Below are 10,734 nucleotides of genomic sequence, written 5' to 3' on the forward strand. Positions count from 1 at the left end.
TTTTTTATGGCAAAAAGAAGGGGAGATTTTGGGACTTTAAATGAGGCATATAATAAACATGCCTCCATCCCTAATACGGAAATTATACTGTTTTTTTTTTTTGGGACTTTAGATGAGGCCATGGACAACGTGAAGGTAACTGAGTCAAAGTACATGTTGAATGGATCAAATGAAATACATGCCAATATCAAAAACCACATAGAGGAAGACAATATAGTGAACGTCATTCACTCTTTACAAACACGTAAGTACGTGCTTGTACAATACAAGCATCAAGAATACATCAGAGTATAACAAACCTGGTGCCACTTAGTGGTCTCATAAGATCAACTGTACAGTCAAACATTTGTCTACATACATACATGTAACACTGTAGTAACACTTGTAAAGGAAATGTAAGTAAAATGATAATGATAATTAAAATAGTAAATACATGATAAAAATATACATAAACGATGTTCCAAATTAATGGTGTACTTTACACATAGATCTATATCCTGGTTGCCCGATACATTTCGTGTAAGGAACACTCATCGGGCACGTGTTGGGGGACATCTCTGAAAGATATGATTGAATATAATGAATCTACTGGTAACTGATCATGACAAATAGTACAGGGTGAACCCACCCTAATTACTTACATAAAGTTTGTGCAGTAAGGTGTGGCCAGTACACAGCCTGGGACACAGGATAGCATCCGTCCCGCGTTTACATGCCGCATCTAGCAGCTTTTTGACACGTTTGCATTTAGAAACATTTCAAAAACGCCTATAAACAAAACGCGGCTGAACGCTGGTTACCGCGTTTGGCATCTGAAACGTCAACAACTTCCGCGTCTAAACCCATTTTTTGGCTTTCGAAGAAACGCTGTTAAACGCAATTGCCAAAAAACAGCAATAAATGAGACTGTGTACATGGTCACATAGGATAACAGTGAATGAGTTCAGGGGCAGTTGAAAAAAGCATCCAACTGCCTCTGAACATACGTTTAGCAGTGTCCCGTGTACATGGGGCCTAAAACCAAACTCTATCTTGGGCAGCCCTCCCCCTTTATCACAGTAAAGGTTACAAAAAATATTCGAATACAACATTCCTGGTGTCTTCTGGCCAGTCATGAGACAAATGGGACTCTACCTTCTCTCAAGGATCAGCACTGGCAGTCCTCAATGCTGCGGAGAATAGCGTTCATGCACTGAGGTGTAAGCATGGTTCTCTGAAGCATTCCCCTGTGAGTTATGAAAACCCAGGATGACCTTGACTCACAAGTATTTGTTTGAAAAACAATGACCATCATTCAACGGAAAAAAGGCCTGACTGCCAGTGGTGGGGAAGGGAGGGTGTTTGGCAAAGGACTGGTGGACTTAAGCCCATAGAAAGGTGTTGTTTTTTTTTGTAGAACTGTGATCAGGCTATATTTACCTATTCTTACCGCACTGTACATAAGCTTTAAATAAAAGCCCACGCTGACCTCAGTAGAGAAATTAATCCTCAAAAGTTCAATAGAAAAGCAGCGAAGTAGCCGCTCCTGCTCAGTAGATTTCTGTAGAAATCTATGGGTTCTGTCTAGACAAGCCCCATAAGGTTCTATATTGTAACGGTATGGTGAGGAAGAAAGCACGTTCAGTGCTGGATGCTGGATGTTAATAAACACTGGGGGCTGCGCGCATAAGATCTTGGTAAGTATGCATCTGTGGAGGGGAGGGTGGTATCTGTTAGGTCAGCTGAAGGCAAAAAGAGTGTTCAAACTTATTTTTTTGTATGTATGTATCGGTCCTTAGATGTAGTGGCTGCATTACTTTTCTTTTTCTTTTCAGGCTTGTTTTCCTTTTATTTCTTACCCGGTAATCCTTTAAACAACACACTGCCTGTTTCAGGGTGTCTACACTCTCTCCCCCACTGTATCTATAAAGAGACTAAGGCCGCGTACACACGCGCGGACTGTTTGCCCAACCTTGTTCGTCAAACAGTTTCGGCAAACAGTCCGCTCAAAATTTGCATGAGCGGACTTGCCCACACACGAGCGGACTGTTTCAACGAACTGTTTGCCAAACAGTCCGCTCAACTTTTGAAATGAACGGACTCGCCCACGTAAGGCGGAGGCAAATCCACCCATTTCGAGCGCGTGTACAGGTAGGCGGGGCCCGCGAGGGAGACGTCGCGGGCTCCGCCGCCTGGAATGGGCTTAAAGGGGAACCCCAACGCCGAAAAAAATCGGCGTGGGGGTTCCCCCAAAGTCCACACCAGACCCTTGTCCGAGCACGCTACCCGGCCGGCCAGGAAAGGGGGGCGAGCGAGCGCGCCCCCCCTCCTGAGCCGTACCAGGCCGCGTGCCCTCAACATGGGGGGTGCCTTGGGGAAGGGGGGGCCGCGCGGCCCCCCCACCCCAAAGCACCTTGTCCCCATGTTGATGAGGACAAGGGCCTCTTCCCGACAACCCTGGCCGTTGGTTGTCGGGGTCTGCGGGCGGGGGGCTTATCGGAATCCGGGAGCCCCCTTTAAGAAGGGGGCCCCCGGATACCGGCCCCCCACCCTATGTGAATGAGTATGGGGTACAATGTACCCCTACCCATTCACCTGTGAAATAAAGTACAAAAAAAAACAACACAGGGGAAAAAATATTTTATTGCACAGCTCCGGGGGTCTTCCGTCTTCGGGGGTCTTCTCGCCGGACTCCTCCGCTATGTGTGTGTAGCTCTTTTACTAACGGAGGAGTCCGGCTTTCTTCCTCCCCGCCGCCGGCCTCTTCTCCCGACTTCGGGGGTCTTGTCCCCCTCTTCGGTTCTTCTGCTGGGCCACCGCGCCTTCTTGTAGCTCTTTTACAGGCGGTGGCCCGGTCTTCTGTCGCCGCTGTCGCTGCCTTCCGTTCTTGTTCTTCTTCTTGTTCTTCTTCTTCTTCTCCAGGCGATGTTGACACGTCGCTCCCTCCGGCCGGAATGCCAGGGACACGCTCCGCTGCCACTTATATAGTGACAATGGGGCGGTGTCACATGGTATATGTCACATGGGTTGGTCACATGGTGACCCCGCCCCCTTACGATGTCATAGTCCCCATGTGACATCAACCCATGTGACCAACCCATGTGACATATACCATGTGACCCCGCCCCATTGTCACTATATAAGTGACCGCACAGCGCGGCTCTGGCATTCCGGCCGGAGGGAGCGACGTGTCAACATCGCCTGGAGAAGAAGAAGAAGAACAAGAAGAAGAACAAGAACGGAAGGCGGCGACAGCGACAGCGGCGACAGAAGACCGGGCCACCGCCTGTAAAAGAGCTACAAGAAGGCGCGGTGGCCCGGCAGAAGAACCGAAGGCGGCGACAGAAGAACGGAAGGCAGCGGCGACAGAAGACCGGGCCACCGCCTGTAAAAGAGCTACAAGAAGGCACGGTGGCCCGGCAGAAGAACCGAAGAGGGGGACAAGACCCCCGAAGTCGGGAGAAGAGGCCGGCGGCGGGGAGGAAGAAAGCCGGACTCCTCCGCTAGTAAAAGAGCTACACACACATAGCGGAGGAGTCCGGCGAGAAGACCCCCGAAGACGGAAGACCCCCGGAGCTGTGCAATAAAATATTTTTTCCCCTGTGTTGTTTTTTTTTGTACTTTATTTCACAGGTGAATGGGTAGGGGTACATTGTACCCCATACTCATTCACATAGGGTGGGGGGCCGGTATCCGGGGGCCCCCTTCTTAAAGGGGGCTCCCGGATTCCGATAAGCCCCCCGCCCGCAGACCCCGACAACCAACGGCCAGGGTTGTCGGGAAGAGGCCCTTGTCCTCATCAACATGGGGACAAGGTGCTTTGGGGTGGGGGGCCGCGCGGCCCCCCCTTCCCCAAGGCACCCCCCCATGTTGAGGGCACGCGGCCTGGTACGGCTCAGGAGGGGGGGCGCGCTCGCTCGCCCCCCTTTCCTGGCCGGCCGGGTAGCGTGCTCGGACAAGGGTCTGGTGTGGACTTTGGGGGAACCCCCACGCCGATTTTTTTCGGCGTTGGGGTTCCCCTTTAAGCCCATTCCAGGCGGCGGAGCCCGCGACGTCTCCTTCGCGGGCCCCGCCTACCTGTACACGCGCTCGAAATGGGCGGACTTTCCGAGCGGGAACAGTCCGCTCATTTCGAAAGTACAGCGGACAGGCCCACACACGGGCGAACTGTTCGCTCAAACACAGTTTCAGCGGACAGTTTTTCGGAATTTCCGAAAGACTTTGTCCGTCCAACTGTCCGCTGAAACTGTCCGCTGAAAGCCCACACACGAGCGGACTGTCCGCCCAAACACTGTTCAGCGGACAAGGTTGGGCGAACAGTCCGCCCGTGTGTACGCGGCCTAACGGTTGCCACCTAGACTAGACTACAAACACGTCTGCCTTTGTTCATTTCCATTACATAATGATGGGATTTCTAGTTTACAGATAACACTGTTTTGCTTTCTGTCCATTAAATAGGAAATTTTAAGGACGCTGTGTTTTTGGCAAGATTGACGTGTTTTTTGTGCTTGCTGAAAATGTTCTTAGCTATTGATAAAAAAAAAAAAAAAAAACGAATGCAGGCATCTAAGGAATGGTAAAAAGCAATATATTATATTTTTATTTTGGGGTTTAGATAAGCTTTAAGCCAGAGTAGAGAGAAGGAGAGACGGAGGTACTGAAACCCTGCTTGCAAAGTAATGATATGCATGAAATGCAATGAAATGTACATGAGAGCATACAATATGCCTGGTAAGTACATAATACAGCATGTTGTATGAATATGTTTTCTAAGATATTCTCTTTGGTATTGTTCAGCATATTAATAAGCTTAATGTATTTCATGGCTCCCCAGCTAGGATTTATGCTGGCGAATCTTTTTTTTTTCTTTAATTATTTAGACACAGTTAACATGTAGACTTTTTAATGTGGTGCATTTAAAAAAAAAAAATCCTGCTTGCTGAATTTTTCATGTGGTTTCTAGAAAGATAGTTGGTGTTACCAGAAAGTTTCCAAAACACTGACCTAAGAGACAACTGGTTCCTCATTGGACAGGAAGCACAAGCCAGAGATGTAAAACATCACCACTACCCTTAACCCTTAGTGCATAGAAAATAAAATGCTGAAAGTGAAATGAAAAGACACTGGGTGAAAACAAAAAGTTCTGTCCTGTTTCCATGAAGACTAAGGCCCCTTTCACACCGACGTCCCGTTCAGGCCCGCCTGTCAGTTTTTTAGGCGGACCTGAACGGGTGCTCCATAGAGCTCTATGGAGCGTCGGATGTCAGCGGTGACATGTCCGCTGACATCCGACCCGCTCCGATCCGAAAAAGTGTGACGGAGGAAAAAGCTATTTTTCCATCCGTCTGCGGATCGGATCGGGTGACGACGGGCACTGCGGTCCGTCGTCATCCGATCTCCCATAGGGGAGAGCGGCGCTGTGACAGATCCGTCCCTGCGCAGTGTGCAGAGACGGACCTGTCATCTCCCTGCTCAGCGGGGATCGGCGGAGTGATCCCCACTGAGCAAACGGACATCCACGGGGCGGATCAGAATTGATCCGCCCCGTGTGAAAGGACCCTTACTGTATATTTCCCCAAGAATCTTCCAGCACAGGCTATTGGAATTCCCCGGGAAGCAGGGCACATAAGACTGTACTGTCAAAGAATTTTCATGCTGTAGTGCATGATATAGGTGTGATGGTAAAAGCAGTTGTAAATCACTGAAGATTTAACAACAAAAAACAAACCTGTAAGACAATGGCATAATCTACTAGTATATATCGCATACTAGCACATTATGAAATACTTACCTTAGAACAAAGCCCGTCCAGCAGCACCTGTTCACCGCTAAGATGGCGGAGCCACCAAGACATCAATCCCATGCATGTGCACAGGAGCCGCCATTTCAGGCATGGCCTCTGAAGCTGGACCTTCACAGTGCCTACAGGTAAGCTTTATTATAGGTTTACCTGTAGGTACAAGGGGTGCAACAGAGTTTACAACCACTGTAGGATGCTCAGCTGTTGACACTACTTCCCTCTTTGAGGTGGGCAGATATTTGATAAAAGAGTAGTCTACATTAATACTCCTGTAGACTTGTACATTGGCCTTCTTTTAACCACTTGCCGACCGCCGCACGCCGATGTACGTCGGCAGAATGGCACGGGCAGGCATAAGGGCTTACATGTACGTCCTTGCCTGCCCGCCGGTCGGGGGCCCGATCGGGCCCCCGCCCGGTGCCTGCGGCGGTCGGTATTCATTCGGGAGCGATCCCGGACGAGGGGACGGCCATTCATTCATGGCCACCCCCTCGCGATCGCTCCCGGCGAATGAAAATGTCCGGTGACATCACTTCCTCTCCTGTAATGTAAACACAGGAGAGGAAGTGATGTATTCTCTCCTCCGTGTCGGTAGTTTTCGTTCCGGCACCGAGGAGAGAGGTTCGGTGAGTTGCACCAACACACCCCACATACAGTAGAACATGCCAGGCACACTCACACCCCCCCTTTACCCCCCGATCACCCCCCAATTACCCCTGCCCCCCCAGTCACAGTGACACCAATTGCTTTTTTTTTTTTTTTTTTTTTTGCATTGGTGTCATTTGTGACTGTAGTAACTGTTAGGGCAGTTAGGGTTAGCCCCCTTTAGTTCTAATGTGCCCCCCTAACCCCCCCAATAAAGGTTTAACCCCGTGATCACCCCCCGTCGCCAGTGTCACTAAGGCTGGGTTCACATTGCAGCGGTTTATGAGAACGAATGTGATTCGCACCGCACTGCAGTGCAAATCACATCCACTCTCTGTGCGATTCGAGTTCAGCCATACAGATAGTATGGCTGAATTCGTGTCGCACCTGCCGCACCCGCCGCACCCGCCGCAAATTCGCACGGGACCCTTTTTTTGGCCCGCAGCAGAATCGGATCGCATGGGTGTTCACACCATGCGATCCGAGTTTGCAGATCGCACTGCGATATGCGAACTGATCTGGGGGTGTCATTAACATTTCACTGACACTCCCAGCAGTTCGCATAGGGCAGTGTGAACTGCCGCCGGGAGGCATGCGATGCGGGAACCCGCCGCGGATTCATGGCGTTCCCGCATCGCTCCAGTGTGAACCCAGCCTAATAAGCGATAGTTTTTCTGATCGCTGTATTAGTGTCACAGGTGACGCTAGTTAGGCAGGTAGGTATTTAGGTTCGCCGCAGCTTTTTATAGCGCCAGGGACCCCCATATACTACCGCATAAAGCCCCCTGATTGCCCCCTAGTTAACCCTTTCACCAGTGATCACCATATAACTGTTACAGGTGACGCTGGTTGGTTCGTTATTTTTTTATAGTTTCAGGGCACCCGCCATTTATTACCTAATAAAGGTTTAACCCCCTGATCACCCGGCGGGTGTCATTTGTGACTGTAATAACTGTTAGGGCAGTTAGGGTTAGCCCCCTTTAGTTCTAAGGTACCCCCCTAACCCCCCCAATAAAGGTTTAACCCCGTGATCACCCCCCGTCGCCAGTGTCACTAAGGCTGGGTTCACATTGCAGCGGTTTATGAGAACGGATGTGATTCGCACCGCACTGCAGTGCAAATCACATCCGATCTCTGTGCGATTCGAATTCGTGTCGCACCCGCCGCACCCGCCGCAAACTCGCACGGGACCCTTTTTTTGGTCCGCAGCAGAATCGTATCGCATGGGTGTTCACACCATGCGATCCGAGTTTGCAGATCGCACTGCGATATGCGAACTGATCTGGGGGTGTCATTAACATTTCACTGACACTCCCAGCAGTTCGCATAGGGCAGTGTGAACTGCCGCTGGGAGGCATGTGATGCGGGAACCCGCCGCGCATTCGTGGCGTTCCCACATCGCTCCAGTGTGAACCCAGCCTAATAAGCGATCGTTTTTCTGATCACTGTATTAGTGTCACAGGTGACGCTAGTTAGGCAGGTAGGTATTTAGGTTCGCCGCAGCTTTTTATAGCGCCAGGGACCCCCATATACTACCGCATAAAGCCCCCTGATTGCCCCCTAGTTAACCCTTTCACCAGTGATCACCATATAACTGTTACAGGTGACGCTGGTTGGTTAGTTATTTTTTTTATAGTTTCAGGGCACCCGCCATTTATTACCTAGTCTCACTAGTGTACCCCTAAATTTAGGGGTGTCTACTTTCCAAAATGGGGTCATTTGGGGGGGGGGGGTTGTGCCATCTTGGCATTTTATGGCCTTCAAAACTGTAACGCCCTTAGAAAGCCTGAAGGCGGTGCTTGGTTTTCGGGGCCCCGTACGCGGCTAGGCTCCCAAAAAGTCCCACATATGTGGTATCCCCGTACTCAGGAGAAGCAGCAGAATTTATTTTGGGGTGTCATTTCACATATGCCCATGGCATGCGTGAGCAATATATCATTTAGTGACAACTTTGTGAAAAAAAAAAAAAAAGTTTGTAATTTCCCGCAACTTGTGGCAAAATATAAAATATTCCATGGACTCAACATGCCTCTCAGCAAATAGCTTGGGGTGTCTACTTTCTAAAATGGGGTCATTTGTGGGGGTTTTGTGCCATCTTGGCATTTTATGGCCTTCAAAACTGTAATAGGTAGTGAGGAGTGAAGTCAAATATTTACGCCCTTAGAAAACCTGAAGGCGGTTCTTGGGTTTCGGGGCCCCGTACGCGGCTAGGCTCCCAAAAAGTCCCACATATGTGGTATCCCCGTACTCAGGAGAAGCAGCAGAATTTATTTTGGGGTGTCATTTCACATATGCCCATAGCATGTGTGAGCAATATATCATTTAGTGACAACTTTGTGTAAAAAAAAAAAAAAATTTTTTTTTTTCATTATTCAATCGCTTGAGGCAAAAAAATAAAATATTCAATGGGCTCAACATGCCACTTATCAATTTCCTTAGGGTGTCTACTTTCCAAAATGGGGTCATTTGGGGGGGTTTTGTACTGCCCTGCCATTTTAGCACCTCAAGAAATGAGATAGGCAGTCGTAAACTAAAAGCTGCGTAAATTCCAGAAAACGTACCTTAGTTTGTAGATGTGACAACTTTTGCGCAAACCAATAAATATACAATTATTGACTTTTTTTTTACCAAAGACATGTGGCTGAATACATTTTGGCCTAAATGTATGACTAAAATTGAGTTTATTGGATTTTTCTAATAACAAAAAGTAGAAAATATCATTTTTTTTCAAAATTTGCGGTCTTTTTACGTTTATATCGCAAAAAATAAAAATCGCAGAGGCAATCAAATACCATCAAAAGAAAGCTCTATTTGTGGGAAGAAAAGGACGCAAATTTTGTTTGGGTACAACATTGCATGACCGCGCAATTACCAGTTAAAGCAGCGCAGTGCCAAATTGTAAAAAGACTTCTGGTCATTTACCAGCAAAATGGTCCGGTCTGAAGGTGGTTAACAAGCCTGCTCATGAATATCTAGCAGCTCAGAGACCTTTACTGGGCCCGCAGAAGAGCATAAACAAATGACTGCATCTTCTAAAATATAGATACTGAAGTAAACAACTTTCATTTGAGTACAATGAAGCTCTTGTTCCTTAGGGACACAGAGATTATAACAAAAGGAAGGGAGGAACATGTCCTTGGTTCTATAAACTCTGGAAGCAGCCTTAAGAAAAGCTATGCAGCATTTTGTTGGTCTAAACACATTTCTTTCAGGCAAGACTGACAAAAAAGGATTAATTTACTGCGAAATCTTGAAGTCTCTCCCTTCTAACTAAACTAATGGCCAGCGGAAAGATAATTTTCAAAGTAAAAAATGTAAGGGAACAGACCAACAGAGGTAAAAACAGATATTTGTACAGCACATACTCTTGTCAAATAAAACCAAAGGCCCACACACACCTAAGAAACTAAATAAACAAGAAAATAATCTGCAAAGTACTAAGCGGCCAGTTCTGAATGTAGTACAACCATTTGATATATCCCAAGGACAATGATAATTTTGAATGCACCAGGAAAAACAATTACTTTCCAGATCTTAAGTTAAAGTGTTGAGGTAACCAGATCTTAAGGTAAAGTGTTGAGTTTCAGAAGATTTGCTACTCAATATCCAGGCTGTCAGATGCAGAAATTAAATAGATGGGCAGAGGAACCTTTTACCAAAGGAAGTCAACCACCCCCAATTATTCTATAGAATTCACCAAGGATGACAAACAGCAGGAAAGCACTGAGAGATGCCAAATTTACAGCCCAGGAAAGGGGTATATCAGAAAACCTTAACCCTCCTTTGTAAACAGTGACCAACTTATGGCTGTCCAGTAAAACTTACACCACTTACTGTGGTCTGACTGCTGTCAGCAGTCACACCCCCAGCTGACTTACAGTGAAGAACCTTCTGGATGACAAGCAAATAAGTCCCGGCATCACATACCTGATGAAGGGGTCCTGTGCAGCTCTAAAATAGTGTATTATGATGTGATCCTTGAATAAATGATTGGACTTTACAATACTTAGTTGCATCAGGAGAAAAGAACTTGCTACAGTTTACTCAATCCCTTGGCACATGTGTGATATGCTCATGGATTTCTGAGCAGGAACTTACTAATGAAAGAGAATAGATGACCGCACTCCAACTTGCTGAAGATCCAAATCTTTATTGTAAATTAAAATCAATCATAAAAACAAGTCCACGGCTCCATAAAGACAGGTACAGGCATTAACGCGTTTCACTCTGGAAAACACTTAATCGTGGTGTTAATCATGAATTATTAAATTCAATATACAGTGATAAATCAGACTGACGAACAATTAACT

The sequence above is a fragment of the Lithobates pipiens genome, unplaced genomic scaffold, assembly GCF_037356315.1.
Source record: "Lithobates pipiens isolate NorthernLeopardFrog02 unplaced genomic scaffold, aLitPip1_a1.2 Scaffold_8, whole genome shotgun sequence".
Taxonomy (NCBI): Eukaryota; Metazoa; Chordata; class Amphibia; order Anura; family Ranidae; genus Lithobates; species Lithobates pipiens.